This window comes from Dermacentor andersoni, chromosome 5 (assembly GCF_023375885.2).
Source record: "Dermacentor andersoni chromosome 5, qqDerAnde1_hic_scaffold, whole genome shotgun sequence".
NCBI classification, from domain to species: domain Eukaryota; kingdom Metazoa; phylum Arthropoda; class Arachnida; order Ixodida; family Ixodidae; genus Dermacentor; species Dermacentor andersoni.
Genome location: NC_092818.1, coordinates 102,582,027 through 102,598,037, shown reverse-complemented (window position 1 = coordinate 102,598,037; position 16,011 = coordinate 102,582,027). Strand labels below are relative to the sequence as shown.

The following is a 16,011-nucleotide window of genomic DNA, read 5'->3' as shown; positions in this document are numbered from 1 at the left end:
CTGAGACGGGTGCTGCCAGAACTTTCTCCTAAAAGCCGATTCATGTATTGAAACCAATCATTCTGACACAATCGCCGCTTTCACCCATCGGTTCCCATCGAAAGCAGGCGCTTCTGAAGCATTTGCGATGCTTAGGTGCCTTTAGCAGAATAGTAAACTCGACATGCTGGTAGGGACCGCAGCGTCGAGATAAAAAAACCCCGCAACGTAAGTACACTGAAGTGACAGGACAAGCGGTGGCGTTCGAATCATTTTGCAACCGTGAATATGCGATGATTTTGCCAGCGGGTGTGCCTTCGCAGCGTGTGTATATTGCCTTATTACTTTACGCTCGTATAGGGTTGGCCTGCGTGGATCGAAATTGTCACCTCTGAATGGGGTGCTCTTGTGTGAATAAGTTTTCTTCGTTCAAAGCCAGAAATTTTCTCTACAGCAGTTTGTTTATCGTTCTTCGGGTCCTAGTTCTTGGCTTTGCTTATGCCGGAGGGTTTTTAACATTAAAAACGCATAATAACGGCCAGTGGTTATCGAAACACAGGAGTTGTGTCCTCCAACTCGCGAGGTGTCCGCGTCGGCAATTCCTGTTTAATATTTATTGCCGAAGAAAAGCAAAACGCAAACAGAAAAATGAACAATAAATAAAACAATGCGAGAGAGGTACGTCCATCTATGCTAACTTTAACGTTAAGCAAATAAATGTCCACTCTCATTAGGCACTGGTCCCCGCGCCACTCTGTCTAGACGACCGTTTTATCCTAAGGCTATTAGCGAAATCGGGCGCTTATCATCATATAATCGTTGTTAAACTAAGCCCCCGAGGTATGGAACATTGGACAAAAACATCGTAGCACCGCCACGGTAATGGTTAAAACTTGGCACTTGCGTATTATTCTTTTCTTGCTCATACGCAACATAGATGGGTCAGCGACATTAGAGGTGCTCGATACAGCGCGACGTTGCGTAAAACCTGGCAGCTTGAATTTAGAAAGGAACACAATTTAAAGTATATGTTGTCGCTTCCTTTCGTTATACATTTCGACGGTGGTTTAGCGAACACTGTCCAGTATTTACATCTTTGTTTGTTTTTGTTCTTTTCTTTTTTCGAATGTGGTGGGCCCCCTTGTCTGGCTTGGGGGATGCTTCATTGCACACCAGGGGGGAACGGCGTTGCGAGAGCGGTCGGGAAACTTGTTGATTAAAAAATTACGACGCATCAGAGCTGGACACAGCTGCCAAGCGCCGATAAACCACCGGACAGCGCGTTTATTGAAACTGGCAGCGCAAGCCTTTACTATACTGGAAGGACACACAGAAAGTGAAAACGAGTAAAAAATGAACGTCGTTTAGAATGCCATACACAAATCGAAAGCGATAAACTTTGGCCCCGCGGTGACGTCTTCGTAATACAAATTAATTGAGCCACGTCCCGCGCAGTCGTTTTTCACAAATTCGATTGTTGCTGCAGCTGGCATTCAGAAGTTCGATATTCGCAAGAAGCATTGCGGCAGGAGCTGGCAGAAAAAGTTTTGCAAGGCTGGAATGCAATTGCTACTGTTGTTGTTGTTGTTGTTGTTGTTGTTGTTGTTGTTGTCGTCGTCGTCGTCGTCGCCATCGTCGTCATTGCTGTTGCACTTCCTGTAGTCATTAGTATAACATTTTCGGAGGCTCATGTTTCTTGGTTGAAGCCCACAAAGAAAACGGTAGCTCATCGCCTCTAGTGGGCGTATGTGCATTGTTTGGTATAACAAGCTGCCCGTTCTGCCACGGGAAGCTTCAAGCACGACGGCAAATACGCCATAAAGAAGCGAAGGCAAATTCTTGTTTCTTTTCCCTCTAGAAAACCATCGCTCTGCGTTTTGTCTCTAAGGTTCTGGGTACGAGGCTCAGGACTTCGGTACGCTCATGGCGGTTCGAAAGCACAAACGAATATAAACCACACGTACATGATCTCTCTGCCTAGGATCGACTGCGTCTGCTTATTAAGAAGAGACGCCGAACGTTTCTCCTGGCCAAAAGCTGAAGCAGGAGCAAGTCACTCGACATTCACCTATCGGGTATCGCGTTCTTCTGCATCCTTCCCTCAGCCACAAAACTTCACGTGAACTACAAATATCGGCCTTCAAACATCCTACAGGGCACCCAGGGATAGCATCAGTAAATAAACAAAAAAGGTAAACAACGAAATCGAGAGAAACGCTCGTATGCGCTACTCAAGAGAAGAAAAGGAAAAGCATCATCGTGATAATACCTGCAAATCGATACCTTGGTGAACCGGTTCAAGCAGCACGTGCAACATCCGAAGGCTACTTCGGAAAAACGGTGACTGCTCCTAGGATAAGATTTCTTTTTTTTTTTTGTCGCAGATTTTCCTTTCTGTAACATCGTGTACGAGTTTTACATTAACCGGACCACTATGAATCAACTTAAACAACGTATACGCCCTCACTTTATCACATGTAGGGTCGGGACATGGCAAGTGGTGCCACAGGAGAATGTCAAGGTCACCTATTTTTATATGTCCAATGCTATCACTGTGAATGCAGCCACCTAGAATAATTCGCACTGAAACAAGTAGACTGTCCAAACGGGCGAACATCCATTTTTAATCTTGTTTCATTTTGTTCCAGTTGCAAGTGAAACATCCTGTCAAACATACCGCTATGTATATCGTACAGAAAACTACCTCAAGGCTTGCGGGTTTGCGTGCGCACCGGAAAAATCGAAGCCTCTCGTACTAAAAGCGAGAGCCAGGCGAAGACCGCGAAATGGTGAAATCCCGGAACTAGAACTGCATCCTAATGGAGTGCAAGTCAATAAAGTAGAGCCGCTCAGAATTCTCGGCCTACATGTACACAAGGACGGATTGGGCGCCGCCACCCTACCCAAACTGCAAGAAACTGTCGCGCAAGTAAGCATTTTTGGTACGGCAGGTAGCAACCAGAAGATACGGCTTGAAAGAACAAGGTACAGTGAAATACATTCAAGCCTTTATCATCAGCAGAATAACCTATGGCACCCCTTACCTAGACCTAAAGAATGCAGAAATCGAAAAACTGAACAGCTTCACTAAAATAAGAAAGAAAAAAATCTAAATTATCGGCAGTAAAACAGCGCCAGAGAACACAAGAGACCAGACGAAGAAGAACGACACGTACACATGGCGTGTGCGTGTCATTTTTCTTCGTCTGGTCCCTTGTGTTCTCCGGTGCTGTTTTACTGCGGATATGAACCAACTAGCCCAAAAATACGTATTGACCGGCTAAACTATAGGATTTTACATGCCAAAACCACGATCTAATTATGAGGTACGCCACAGTGGGAGACTCCAGAAATTCAAACCACCTGGGGTTCTTTGTCGTGCACCTAAATCTAAGTACACGGATGTTTTCGCATATCGCCAACATCTAAACGCGGCCACCGTGGTCGGCATTCGATGCTGCGACTTCGCGCTTAACCGTCCAACACCATAGGAATACCCTCATCTGGAAGGCTTCCAAGATTGCCATTAGGAATGACTGCTCCGCTTAGATCTCCACAACACCTGGAAAGAGCTAGTCGAAGCACACAAAATTAACCAACTCTAACGTCTCAAACTTACTGAAAGAGGAAGGGCAACGCTCAGAAGATTAGGATATTCTGAAGCTATGCATCTGCGCGACAAGAAAAGGATAATTCCAGAGACAATTTGGCACTACATACCTTTAGTGTTTGTATGCATATTCCAAGAAGTATGCATCCAACCCACCATAAAGGAAGAAGGAAAGTCAGAAGAGAGACTCTCCGAAAAACCTACGGCCGAAATCCGGACACGCGATACACCGCTGCAGTGAAATATGCAGGAACCCCGGCCCATGCGATCAGAATCGTTGACAGCAAGGGTAAAGAAAGAACGGCAACTAGCATCTTAACAACAGAAATAGATATGGCAGAAGAAACAGCAATAGCTTTAGTCATCTCAACCTGTGGGGAGGGTGCAATAATACTCACAGATTCACAAGCTGAAATTTTCAGAAAGGGAGATTTCCAGGGAAGCCCTACAAATCCTCATGGAAACGGCAAGAAACCTGCCAGAAATATATGCACCACTCGGACTCCGGGCCACTACCAAAAATTTATAAAATGATAAAAAGGTGCTTTTCATACATCGGTGTAAGTATATGTCATTGTTTTTGTCCCATTTTCAAGCCGTCAGGCTTTCTCCGTTTCATAATTACCAGTGACGAAGGATACGTTTCATCTCATACGCGGTACTAATGAAATAACACTTCAGCAAGTCTGTCTTTATCGAATCTAAGCCATCTTCGCTGGTGGCGGAGAGCAGTTACACGGCAACTGAGATGCCCAGTTCCACGTACAAACAACCCTTTCTTTTTACCATGTTGGCTGGAACCTGTGAATTCATGGTCGCAACGTTTCCTATTGGTCAACGCCGCGAAACAGCGCGATACAGCCCTCCTACGCTTGTTCCTCTAGCGTTTATGTTACAGAAAACAGAAGTTTTTTTTTTCAGACGCAGGAAACATCAAGACGGCTAGTTGGGCCAGTTGGTTGGGATTTATAGTAAGGTTCGTTACAGCGCAACACAAGACAAATGTCTTGTGTTGCGCTGTAACGAAGTTTACTATGAAGCAGAAAACATAGGAAAGGAGATGGTGCTTACAGGTGATCAAATACCTGTCAAAGCTGTATCTCTCGCCCCGTATATCTCTCATTTTAGTTCTTATTTGCGCTTCTGCGCCAGCAGCACTTTGAATTGTATGCATTTGCGAAAGCAATACGCTGTGAAATGGCTCCCGCGCTACCGAGCAGCCGACAAAGTGCACACGTTCTCATTAACTCAGCTATACACACTGGAAGGCTGGCTTCACCTTACTAAAGACTTTTTTGCTAGAAAGTACTCTTTGCGAACGACAAAAAATGCGCGTGCTTGGTTTTGCATTTTCCTCGTTACCAGCTTTATTCAAGTACGATTTTCTGCAAGTATTTCTTAAAAGATATACGTGGGCCGGTTTCGATCAGTTATTTTCTTTGGCATTATTCGCATTTAGCAAACTTCACTTCTAACTGGCTCCTCTTTATGCGCTTTTTGGGAAATTACATCATTGTATCTCAATATTTGCACCGATGGCTTAAGAACGAAGAACGAGCGATTGCGTTTTTTATAACTACACGAACTTACCACTACTTCTCGATTCGTAAACTTCCCAATGAGTCATAATAAGAAAAGTGCGGCGCAAGGTCAGCGGAGAAACGGCAGAGAAGCTAAAGAAACAATAAGCTGAAATGAAGAACAAAAACGTAGTGTAAAAAAATACGACCCCCCCCCACACACACGCACGCACACACACACAGACAGACACACACACACACACACACACACACACACACACACACACACACACACACACACACACACACACACACACACACAAGCACACGCACGCACGCACGCAGCACACACACACACACACACACGCACGCACACACACACACACACACACACACACACACACGCACGCACGCACGCACGCTCAGTGTGAGAGAAATGGGAGAGAGAACCGAAAAACACGCTCTCACATCTACGGTATTGCAACTCACAGGTTGAAACCCCAGGTGGGAATTCTGACAACACGGAAAAAACATGCATTGGGCGACTGTTCTGTTTCTCGGCCGCAGTTATTGCACTCGATCATCCGTCGCACAAATGTCGCAGAAATCACGTCCTGGGACACGCCCTGTATCCAAGTTGCACCGTACGTGCTGCGGAAACGCAGAAAGCGATGGCACGACAGGGCGTACAGGGCCACAACCGAGAAACGAACACCTTTCCTGGCGGTTTCTGGGCCCCACGGTGTGTTAGAGCGTAAATGCGGGCATAAAACACACGCATTAAGGCATATCCGAACGCTTGAGGAACCTGTCCTAACACTGAAACGCTTTAAGCTTGACGCTTTAGAGGTCGCCCTAAACCACATTGTAAGAGACGCAATCAGAGACGCTACATAAGTCTTTCGATATTGTTTGAAATACATTGCCAGGGGGTCGTCTTGGATTAACTTAAGCAAACCTGTTTGTTGCATGTACTGCAGAAAAGAAATACGTGTGGGTTTGACAGTAGTAGTGGTAGAGGGAGAATTCGCGTTTATTCTTTAAGCTGTGAAATGCTTAGGTGGATACTACGAATGGTGTCTTTCATGACACGGTGTCTTTAAAAACGCCACAATCGGACCCACTGATTACATGACAGGTCCAGAGTAATCAAACTTTTCTCAATTATGAAGCAAGTTGCGACATGGCGTTTCGCACCCGTGCTCAAGCCAGGGGACAAAAACGTCACATGACATTGTAGCAACATATCTTATTGCCCAAGACACCTTTATTTTGTATCTTGTATTTTGTATTTCTATTGCTTCGGCTATATGTGACATACACTGTCTATGATACTATGATACTCGCTCGCCAGGGTCGGTCATGACCATGATAGCATGACGACGACTGTATGATCATGAAAGAGTGGCAACGATAGATTGACGAAGAAAGAATGACGTCGACGTCGATGGAAAGATGAAAACAGTATGACGACGAAATGACGTCAATGCGATGACGATTCTGAAGTGATGACAATAGTATAAAGATGACAGGGTGATGGCAATAAGATGAGGAAAATGAGATGACGACGAGTGTATGACGACGATGGCTTGATGATGCCAGCGAAGATCGGATGATGACGATGAACAAGTATGGCGTCATCAAGACGATGGTACGACAACGAGTGTATGACGGCTATAGTATAAGGATAACGCAATGACGATGATGACATGCCAACGGCGGCATAATCAGGATTGAATGGCGACAGCATGATAATGATGGAATGATGTCGATGAAACGACGAGGGTGGTATGATCACGAGGGCCGGACAACAATGTGGTGATGTTCATGAAATGGTGGCGATGGTACAAAGACAGCGTCATGACGACATGACGACGATGGGATGTGACTATGACAATAATGGCGTAATGACGACGGCATGACGAGACTACAGTGACGAAGCTGGAATGACGATGGAACGGCCACGAACGCAGCACGACCACGAACACATACCTAGTGGCCCAAGCTAGTAGAAAACTTGAGTGACTGGGGTCAAACGTAAAAGGCTAGATAGATCGACCCAAGGCGCCCAAAGTAGGCGATGAGTACTTATCGCATTAAAGCTTCACATATCAGAAAAACACTTACCAGCTGTAGTTCACGAAGCTGCAGTGTACTATGAAACAAATGGCCGCGTCGAATTCTAGCTTATAAATGACGGATGCATGAACTGTAGTTAGGACACGGGATTTCCAGAACAAATAGTGCAGCGAACAACTGCCTCGCTTTGATTTTTCTACTTTCCTTTCTTTTTTTTTCGTAGATCTGTCTTCACAGAGATGTAACCCAGCTGAATTGTTTTTCTGTTCTGAAATTTTGCGGGATGTTTGCAGAAGATGGCAAATAGAGCGAAACAGAAAAAGGTCTTTTTTTTTTTTTGGCAGCAGTACTGCTTCGGGAAAAGGGGGTGAAAAATTAAGTCATTGTCCCGGACTTGAAACGCGCCAAAAACAGCACACGAAGCACCACCAGAACTTCAGTTGGCGTCCATGAGAGTCAGTGCGGTCATTTTATTGTTATCAGTCTTGCTTCTTTGCATATACACGATCTCGTGCTAAGCTCGAAAATACCGCAAGTACCGGCCAGTGCGACGGGTACGCACTCAAGATATTAGTTAATTCGCGTGGTTTGTCGCGCCAAAGCAACGGCGGGGCTATGAGAGACGCAACAGTTAAGGGTTCTGAATTGACCTTAAAAGCCAGGGGCTCCTTGACACGCACATAAATCAAAGTACACAAGCATTTCGACCCCCTCGAAATGTGACCGCAGCAGCTGGGAATCGAACTCCTTACCTCGTGCTCAGCAGCCGAGCATCGTATCCATTGAGCCACCACTGGAAAGAAGACGTTAGACTGAAGGGAAAGTTAGTTATGTAAGGTTTAATGGCGCAAAGCGACTACGGCTATGTGCCAGCCACAAAGGTAGTGCTCATTCAAGAGTTTTGTGAAAGGGATAAAAAGGACAAGACCTTCTTATACCGTTTATTTCTAAGACTCGTGGCCTTCTAAATAAACTCTATATGTGGGCACGCCTTGGTAAAGCTACGTCCGCCTTTAGCTAGCAGCCTCTCTGGTCCCTCTGCTTTTCTATAACCGCGTGTGGGGAACAGTTACATAGGGACGAGTAACTATGCGACACAGACAACACTTTTCTGACCTGGCAACCTTTTGGCGTAAGAGCATTACGGCGCAAGCGGTAAATGATATCACGAGTGCACCAACGCATAATGTCAGTGCCAGCGTAAAAAAAAATGGGAACCGTTTCACCTCTTGGCTTTGAGGTAAGCACAAGTTACTATCGAAACAGTGTAATCACATCAAATGAACACAAGTTATATTTAGAGAAATCATAAAAGAATAGAAACGAACCACAACTACCATGCAACGACGACCAATGGGCGAAAAGCGAGAAATAATGGTAAGCTGGACAAGTTGATATTGGTTAAATTTTGAAAAATTAAGCGCTTATAACAAAAGACGTGCTCAAGAAGGAAGACAGGACAACGTGTCCTCGTCTTTTGTCTTTAACTCGTCCCTCTTTCCGCGCGCCCTTTCTAAAATAACGGGATATACCGCATTTAATGGAGGTATCGAGGGTCATCTTCAATGGCCTTGCATAATTTAAAAAAATATGTGGTTTTCAGAATAAAAACAGGAACAGCGCAACAGAGGACGAGTGAGTAAAGAGCACAGGACAGAGCGGACAGTGCTCTGTCCTGTGCTTTTTACTCGCTCGTCCTGTGTTGCGCGGTTCTTTTTATTCTAAAGATGAACCGACCAGCCCCATTGAACAAACTGCTAAAGTTTATATGGTTTTCACTCAGTGGCGAAATACCTTTACTGAAGTAATTTTAATCAACATATTCTAGATGCCCTTCAAGATTGCCAGGCTGTCGTGTAGGCTTATTAAAGGACAAGAAGAAACTTGTGGTCGCATTGCCCTTTTCGTAATCTTTTTTAACTTCTTTTTTCACCTCTCACTTGTTTCCTTGCAACTTGTCGTCTGCAATGAACTAAACTTCGAATTACGACTCAGCAGTTCAGCTGTCTGGTTCAATTTTGTTTCATGAAGAGTTCTCCCTTTCTTTTTGACATTGTCCTACAGTTGCCTCTGGCTCAGCGAGTAGTTCAAATCCACGGTGTCCAATATCGCTCAGTGGATGGTATTTGACGGAAACATGTTTGAATGCTTCCGGTACTTTCTGAATTTCGCCTCTACAGTTTTGTAACACCGAACTGCGTTCCTCTGAAAACTGAGCTTCAGAGCCTTATATAAGTGCTCAGGCCCTGCACCGCGCCATTGTTTCATATTGCACATTTCACTGAAAGTGAAGTCCGCGTCGCAGCCAACGGTGGCTTGCGAAAGTTCTGCCGTTGTTGGAAATGTCTCCGAACGAGTTTGGATTGGCCACAACGACAAAACTGCACCGCGTAACGACGGAGTTCAGCAGGCAATGGCAAAAGAGCGTAACGATTGCTCAACCTAAATTGGTCCTCTCGTTCAAACATTTCAAAATATTGAGCAAGGTTTATCGACTATTCTCTTAGATTGCTGTATTGAGTACTGGAGTTCACCGCCACTGATTTGAGGCAGGGAGTTCAGGTGTTGGCCTAAATACAGTTGTTGACACGTGTGTTTGAGATTGAATTAATGTTGTTTTCTTTTCATCTTTAAATGTTTCAGTTGCCGCTAAACAGTGCTGATGTTCTTAACTGATTGCAACTTATGTTACTCCCGCTAAACGTTATTACGGAAGAGTTAGCGATATTTTCGTGTCCAAGGTTGCTAACAAGAAAGCACTAGATGAATAATAAATGCTCGTGCGTCACTCTATTCTTTTACCATTTTTCTCTGTTTTTCCATCTCATGCATGATATTTCAATTTCTCTGTTGCTCGGCGAAGTAGCATAACAATGTGATGCAGCTTTTAGCAGAACTAGGCACTGCCATTAAGAAAAAAAAAAGCATCAGTTATGGCTGTAACGTTGAACAATTATATTCTCAGGGCAAAATTCACGCAACAAACATTGTCCGAAAAGCTCCAACGCCAGCCCTGCGTTCAATAATATACCTATTATTTGTTCCAACAGAAGAACTAGTGATTTCCATCTTAACGTGGAATCATTTCACGAATAAAATTTGGCGAATACTCGATCCCGTTTGAAACCTGTGGATCCGAACACGTGTAGATCATTCAGAACCCACGAGCACCTGAAGTAGATATGCCACGGCAACATGTTTAAGGACGCGTAGAACGCACTGGTTCGCTTGGACTGCGTTATGACGTTCCAATAGTACGACAACGCGGCCATGTTCAGGACCGTACACTTCTCTCTGGATGATGGGGATTGTACACTCACGAGGAAAAATGTTTACCCAGCGTCACCAGCAAAACATTATTGTTTCTTATAGCGCACCCGCAAGTAAACTGTACCAGTTGTATTGAGCTGGCGTTCCCAGGTTGCGAAGACAGTTTTTTTTTCTCTCTTTCGTAGTACCACTAATTTCCAAACTTTGCCTGGAGAGGATGCATGGTACAAAAAGGTCAGAAACATCCACCCATTCTTCATTACGCGTGTTTTGAGATCGCTTGCCGAAGTCTTACACAAGCGCTGACAGCCATGATCGAGCTAGACATCCTGTCTTGGATTGAAACGACGTATATGGGCGTAACACAGCTCTTTAGCGTAAGTGAACTCATGCGTAACTGAAGAAAAGAAGCTGCGTCAATTTATACAGAAAGCGAAATAGCACCTAATATTGCGATACCCATTATATGGACACTATAAGCGAATTGTCGCCGCGGTTGTCGTCGCCACCGCCGTGGGACTCCACATATATTTTGGTATATGTATGTTGTAAGCTAATCCATGTCGCATATGTGGGTAATATTGATACACTCTTCAATCAATAAAGTTGCTCATACCATCTCTTACGTTCTTGACTAAGCTATTCCTCACAATTTTGAGAATGGCAGCCTGCAAACAAACCTCATGAAGGATTACCGTTTACAGCGATGTCTTTTAACTCACATGTTCTCATGCTGTTACTATAAAATATTAAAAGTGCAAAGGAATATGAGTGTCCAAACATTGAATTGGTGTAATTTTACTGGCTCGACTCATTACGGGCAGCGTAGCCGCGCCGAAGTGATCTGATTAAAAGCTCTACACGGCGTCTTAAGGCTTTTAAGGGTGCCAAAAATTTACGCCCACCCACATATGTCATGTACGCGTTAACCGGAACGGCGTGCAGTTGGAACACCATTCGAGAAGTTCAAGCGCAATGTTAAGTCTTGCTGTCGTATTCAGCGCTTCGACCTTCGGGCGAAACTGCCAATATTTTTCGGGTCTTCAACATACTGTAGCCGAGTCATTGGCTGAAGTCATAATGATATGCACAAGGTCCAGCCGCATTGTTCTAGACCATGTACGAACGGCAAGTAAATGCCAGGAGAAAGCTACACCGAGTTGGTTGCGGCTGTCGCCGATGCATGAATATCGAGTTTTACTGCATGTCTCAGCGAATACGGTCGTCTCCATCACCCGTGCCAAACTTGACAATGTCCACCAATGTCTCGTGGCCACTGCACCTCCACCAGTCTGAATGTAAACTATAAAATGACACGAAAGCGCGAGCCAGCAACAGGTTTGGTTTCGCTCTAGGAATGGCAAAACCCCTTATGTTGAATTTGACAAGAATAAGACGCTACTGGAAAAATAAATTAGGTGTTCTCTATAGAGCAAAATGAAAACTAGGATAAATGCTAACGAAACTGAAAAATAACAAAATCACCAATTTAACAAGAAAATTTCGATGAAACAAAAGAATCTTCTCGATAGTAGAGCAATGATCCCCATAAAAATATCCAAGGGCTCGTTTTGTTAGAGAGAAAAGAAAACAAATAAATAAAGAAAAATAAAGGTCAGGTTAACAAAATGGTGATCCTAAAAGACTTCTTCAATGACGAGAAATAGTGATAAGAACGAAAGAATGATCAATGGTTCAGCGAGAATACCTGATACGGCGCGGGAATAATTTTCTCGATTTCATCTACAGTGCGGCGTCTTGCAACAGCTAGCGTCAGTATTTTGAACTTTAAGATAATGAAACTATGACCGCGGTAATGTAAAGAATTTTGTTTCAAAGCCACATTTATTTTCGTGCTTAGTCAGCAGTCAGAGCACCACTCCACCTATGTTATCAGCAGTGTCAGCAAGTCATGAGCGGGGGATGATAAAAATGGAATAGAATAGAGCGAAAGGACTGTTACGTTATAAATGACCATGTCACGAACTGCTACAATTAAAAGGAACTGTTCCATTATGACGGCCCATGTCGAAAGAAAGTAGGTTCCCCACTTTGTCCTAAACGTCATTTCCTCTAAAGATAAATGACTAAAACAAAAAACAAAAAAACAAATCATGATAGCAAGGCAAATCCCACAGAAAAAAGGAAAACAATAGCCGCATCAACGGCATGCCGCAAACTAATCTTAATGAAGCAATCTTTGGCGAGGCAAGCAGCTTCCGCATAGGTACAGTGCTTCAATATATGCAGGACTGCAACGAATAAATTTGCCCCATTGTTGCACGTAACGACGCATTTCGAATAAGGAGGCATTTAGCGTACAAGAACTTCATAACGATGAAAGTTTATCGTTATTTTTCGTGTAACGCGGGAGTAACTCGCGTGGCCATTAACGTAAACGGCACGGAGCACGAGACAAGAAAACCCAAACATGACGACACTACGGCATTGATTGACAACTGAATGCTTTTATCGCTGATCGAGAATAAAATGAATACCTACTTACCTACTCGAAAGAGGCAATTGCTGGCATTGCAACCCACCTTCCTTCCTCGCTTTAATTGATGTTTCCTTTTTACCATCTTTCGAAGCTAGCTCAAAGAAAGAGGCCTAATTTGGAGCAACAGGAAAGAAAGAGAGAAAAAAAGGCTAGAGTCTATGAACTAGAAGCAATGATCGTGAGCGACGCAGCGTCCTGTGCATGCATGATTAAACATGCTGGAACGGCGCAGCAATCCATCTTTGAAAGCGCCGTCGCCCAAAGACCGTGAACGTGAAAAGGCGCCCGCACATGACGGGAGACACACATAATGGCAACCCAGCGACGTGTCAGAAATAACGGCCTCCCGGTGCTCCTATCGCCTCCGCCCCCCCCCCCCCTCCCCCCGCCTTTTGCACCGGCTCGAGCAGCGAGGAAACGCACGTGACCCATCGCAGCGTGCTGCAATTATTCCTTCCAGCGCGCTGACAGGCGCGCCACTGCAGAGCGGGACACCTGCCAAAACTGCACCGTTACGGGAACGCGCCGATCAAAAGAAGTGCGTGTCCGTGAAAGATCGCGCCTGCAGCACGCCGACTATATAGTCGCTCGAGAACGGCGCCGCCATGCTACTATGATAGGTGAATCTCCGAAAGGGACTGCGCATAGACCGAACAAAAAAGATTATAGCCTTCGCGCCGAGAGACAGATTGAACGTTACACGCTGCGCGGCTCGTTCGCTCTGCTCTGTGATTTGCGCCGGAAAAGGTGTAAAACGAAGAACGGGGCGTGGGAACGATCGTTGTGCCCTGCCCGCGAGCGTACTTTGACTCGGTTCCTTTCGCTGGCGGATGTTTTATCGCCAGCCGGCGAAGAAAGCGAGATAGGCGCGGCGTTGCATGCGTTCTTCGTGCGCTTGCTTTAGACGGCTTCGCTCTGCCCATTACACTTCCCGTGTGCGGCGGGTGTGCACAGAGCGCTCGTCAGGGAGACGAGACTGACTGGCGCTCGAATAAAAGGCGGTCGCCACGAGGGAGCATAAATTACGGCGGCCTAATTATCGGCCTTCTTGCCAGAACTTCGCTGCCGGTGTCGGAGTTTGTCTTACTCGTTTATCATCGCGCGTTCCCGAGACACGCGCACGAACATCAGGTTATAATAAAGCACACCTTAAAGGCTGTATGCACTACAATGAAGAGAAGTACATTATTGAGATGAAATTGATTTTTACAGTCAAGCTGTATATGGCTAGCGTCTGGAAAGAATTGCGGTCGTTGGTCTAGCCGCGTAGATCGACAATTTCTCCCCAGTGGGGTGATCCCGAAGATAGTGCAATACCAGGCCGACCCGCGGCGGAGGTGAAGCAGGCTTTAAGCACTCGATCTGCCAACTTGCGAAAATAAGTTGAATATCTTAGTTACAAATACAACCCGTATCAGATATTAAGCTGCCAAGAACAGGTACTACACTTCGACCCGCGTCGGCGATGTTTACGTTCGCACCGGCCTCTCTTTGTCGGCTTTCCAAGCGCTTGCGTATCTCCTTTCCATTCCTTCCGCTCTGCCGTGGTGGCGGTCCCGTAAGCGGGCTGCCCGCCAGGACCGCGAGGCGGAAAGAAATGCGAACCGTCCATGTGGCCCCGATCCCGCAAACTTGGAACGTTTTACCGGAGCAACGGCTAGGATTCCGAGGGAGTTTGCGCGGAACCAATTTTGTCTAGTCTGTGTTGTGTGTGACCGCTTGTGGTCTTCGAGTGACCTCACGACCATTACTGCACTGCAGGACATCGACCATCGCAAGACCGCCTTGGTTACGGTCAAGCAGTGTGTGCCCTCGGAGTGAGGTGGGGTACGTGTCTGTTCTATAGTATACGTGTCAGGATTCGCTAGTAAAAGGTGTTCTTCCGCGTTTTGCAACAATACTTGAGCATATATGCACGCCGGTGCCTCATCAGCTTCCGAGGCTCAACATCGTGGAGGAGCGACTAGTCGCGCCTCGCCTTCCATTTATGTGCATATGGCGTTTGACGCACGTCAATGGATAGTTCGCCTTTAAGGGGCCCACTGCACAGCTTCGTTGGTCAGCCAGCTTCACAAGGTGGAATAACACTGATCTTTTTATTACACAAAAAAATCGCACAATGGAACAATTAGGTGGAAGTGCTCTCTGGTCGCTGTTTATAAAAAAGAGGGATTGTTAGGAATGGCCGTACGGGGTGACAACGTGCGTGCTATTTCAGCCCGCTGCACGTGTTCCTAACCAACCGGACTGGGCGCACTTCAGAGAACTGCGAATAACCGGCAGCCACGTGGCGCGGGGTCAGCTCAAGAATGTGCTACCCGCCAGCGCCATCCGGGTTGGAGCAGAGTTCTACGAAGCCCCTCTGACGTCAGCTCCCGACCTTTACACCTGTGTGTGTGTGCAACACGAGTATGTGAGCCCGCCTCCTCCGAAAGGGCGGGTCATCTTCGGTGACGTCGAACGGTGACGTCGAACGATGACTGGACGAACGTTTCCGTTCGCTTGGAATCAAGGGGGGTCAAGTGCTTATAAGCAGTGGTTGTCGGCTGTGAGAGCGTGCTCGTTGTCGTGCTCGAAATGTACTAGTGAGCTGTGTGCTCGTAAGCTGTTTGCTGTATGCGTCGTCTTGCGGGCACCATTTGGGAGTCACGCTAGACTGTGGATGTATGTCTTGCTTAATATGTTAATATATATATATGAAAATAAATCCTGCTCTCCTAAGTCCCGACGAAGAGTCAAGCTCCTTCCAACAGCTACGACTGCAAACTATTACAGGATAATGTTAATGCACGGCCCTGCTCACTCCGCGCACCGCCAGTTGAACTTCGACAGAGTTGTGCGACAGAACGAGCGGCTTCGCAAGCTTCGACGGCTGCGCCCATTATTATTGTCTATAGAGTGGTGGAACGCCTGTGCTGGGAATAAATATCGAAATTCGAAGCAAGATTTATGGTTCGAGAGATTGGGCTGCAGATTAATGAAAGCCACGCGAATGTGAAAACCGCTTATTCTTAAGTACCGTATCCTGAATGTATAGGGATTGTTGTAAGCTT

At 45.8% G+C, this 16,011-nt stretch overlaps 1 protein-coding gene and 1 non-coding gene across 6 annotated transcripts in view; both read right to left on the bottom strand.

Annotated features, from left to right (window-relative positions):
* The window catches only part of GluClalpha (glycine receptor alpha 1), a 398,335-nt gene that overhangs the window by 229,560 nt on the left and 152,764 nt on the right, over positions 1-16,011 (bottom strand). The gene's annotated exons all lie outside the window — the stretch shown is intronic.
* Positions 14,242-14,427, bottom strand: LOC126532521 (U2 spliceosomal RNA). The gene has a single exon (XR_007599811.2). It is a non-coding gene; the product is annotated as a U2 spliceosomal RNA (small nuclear RNA).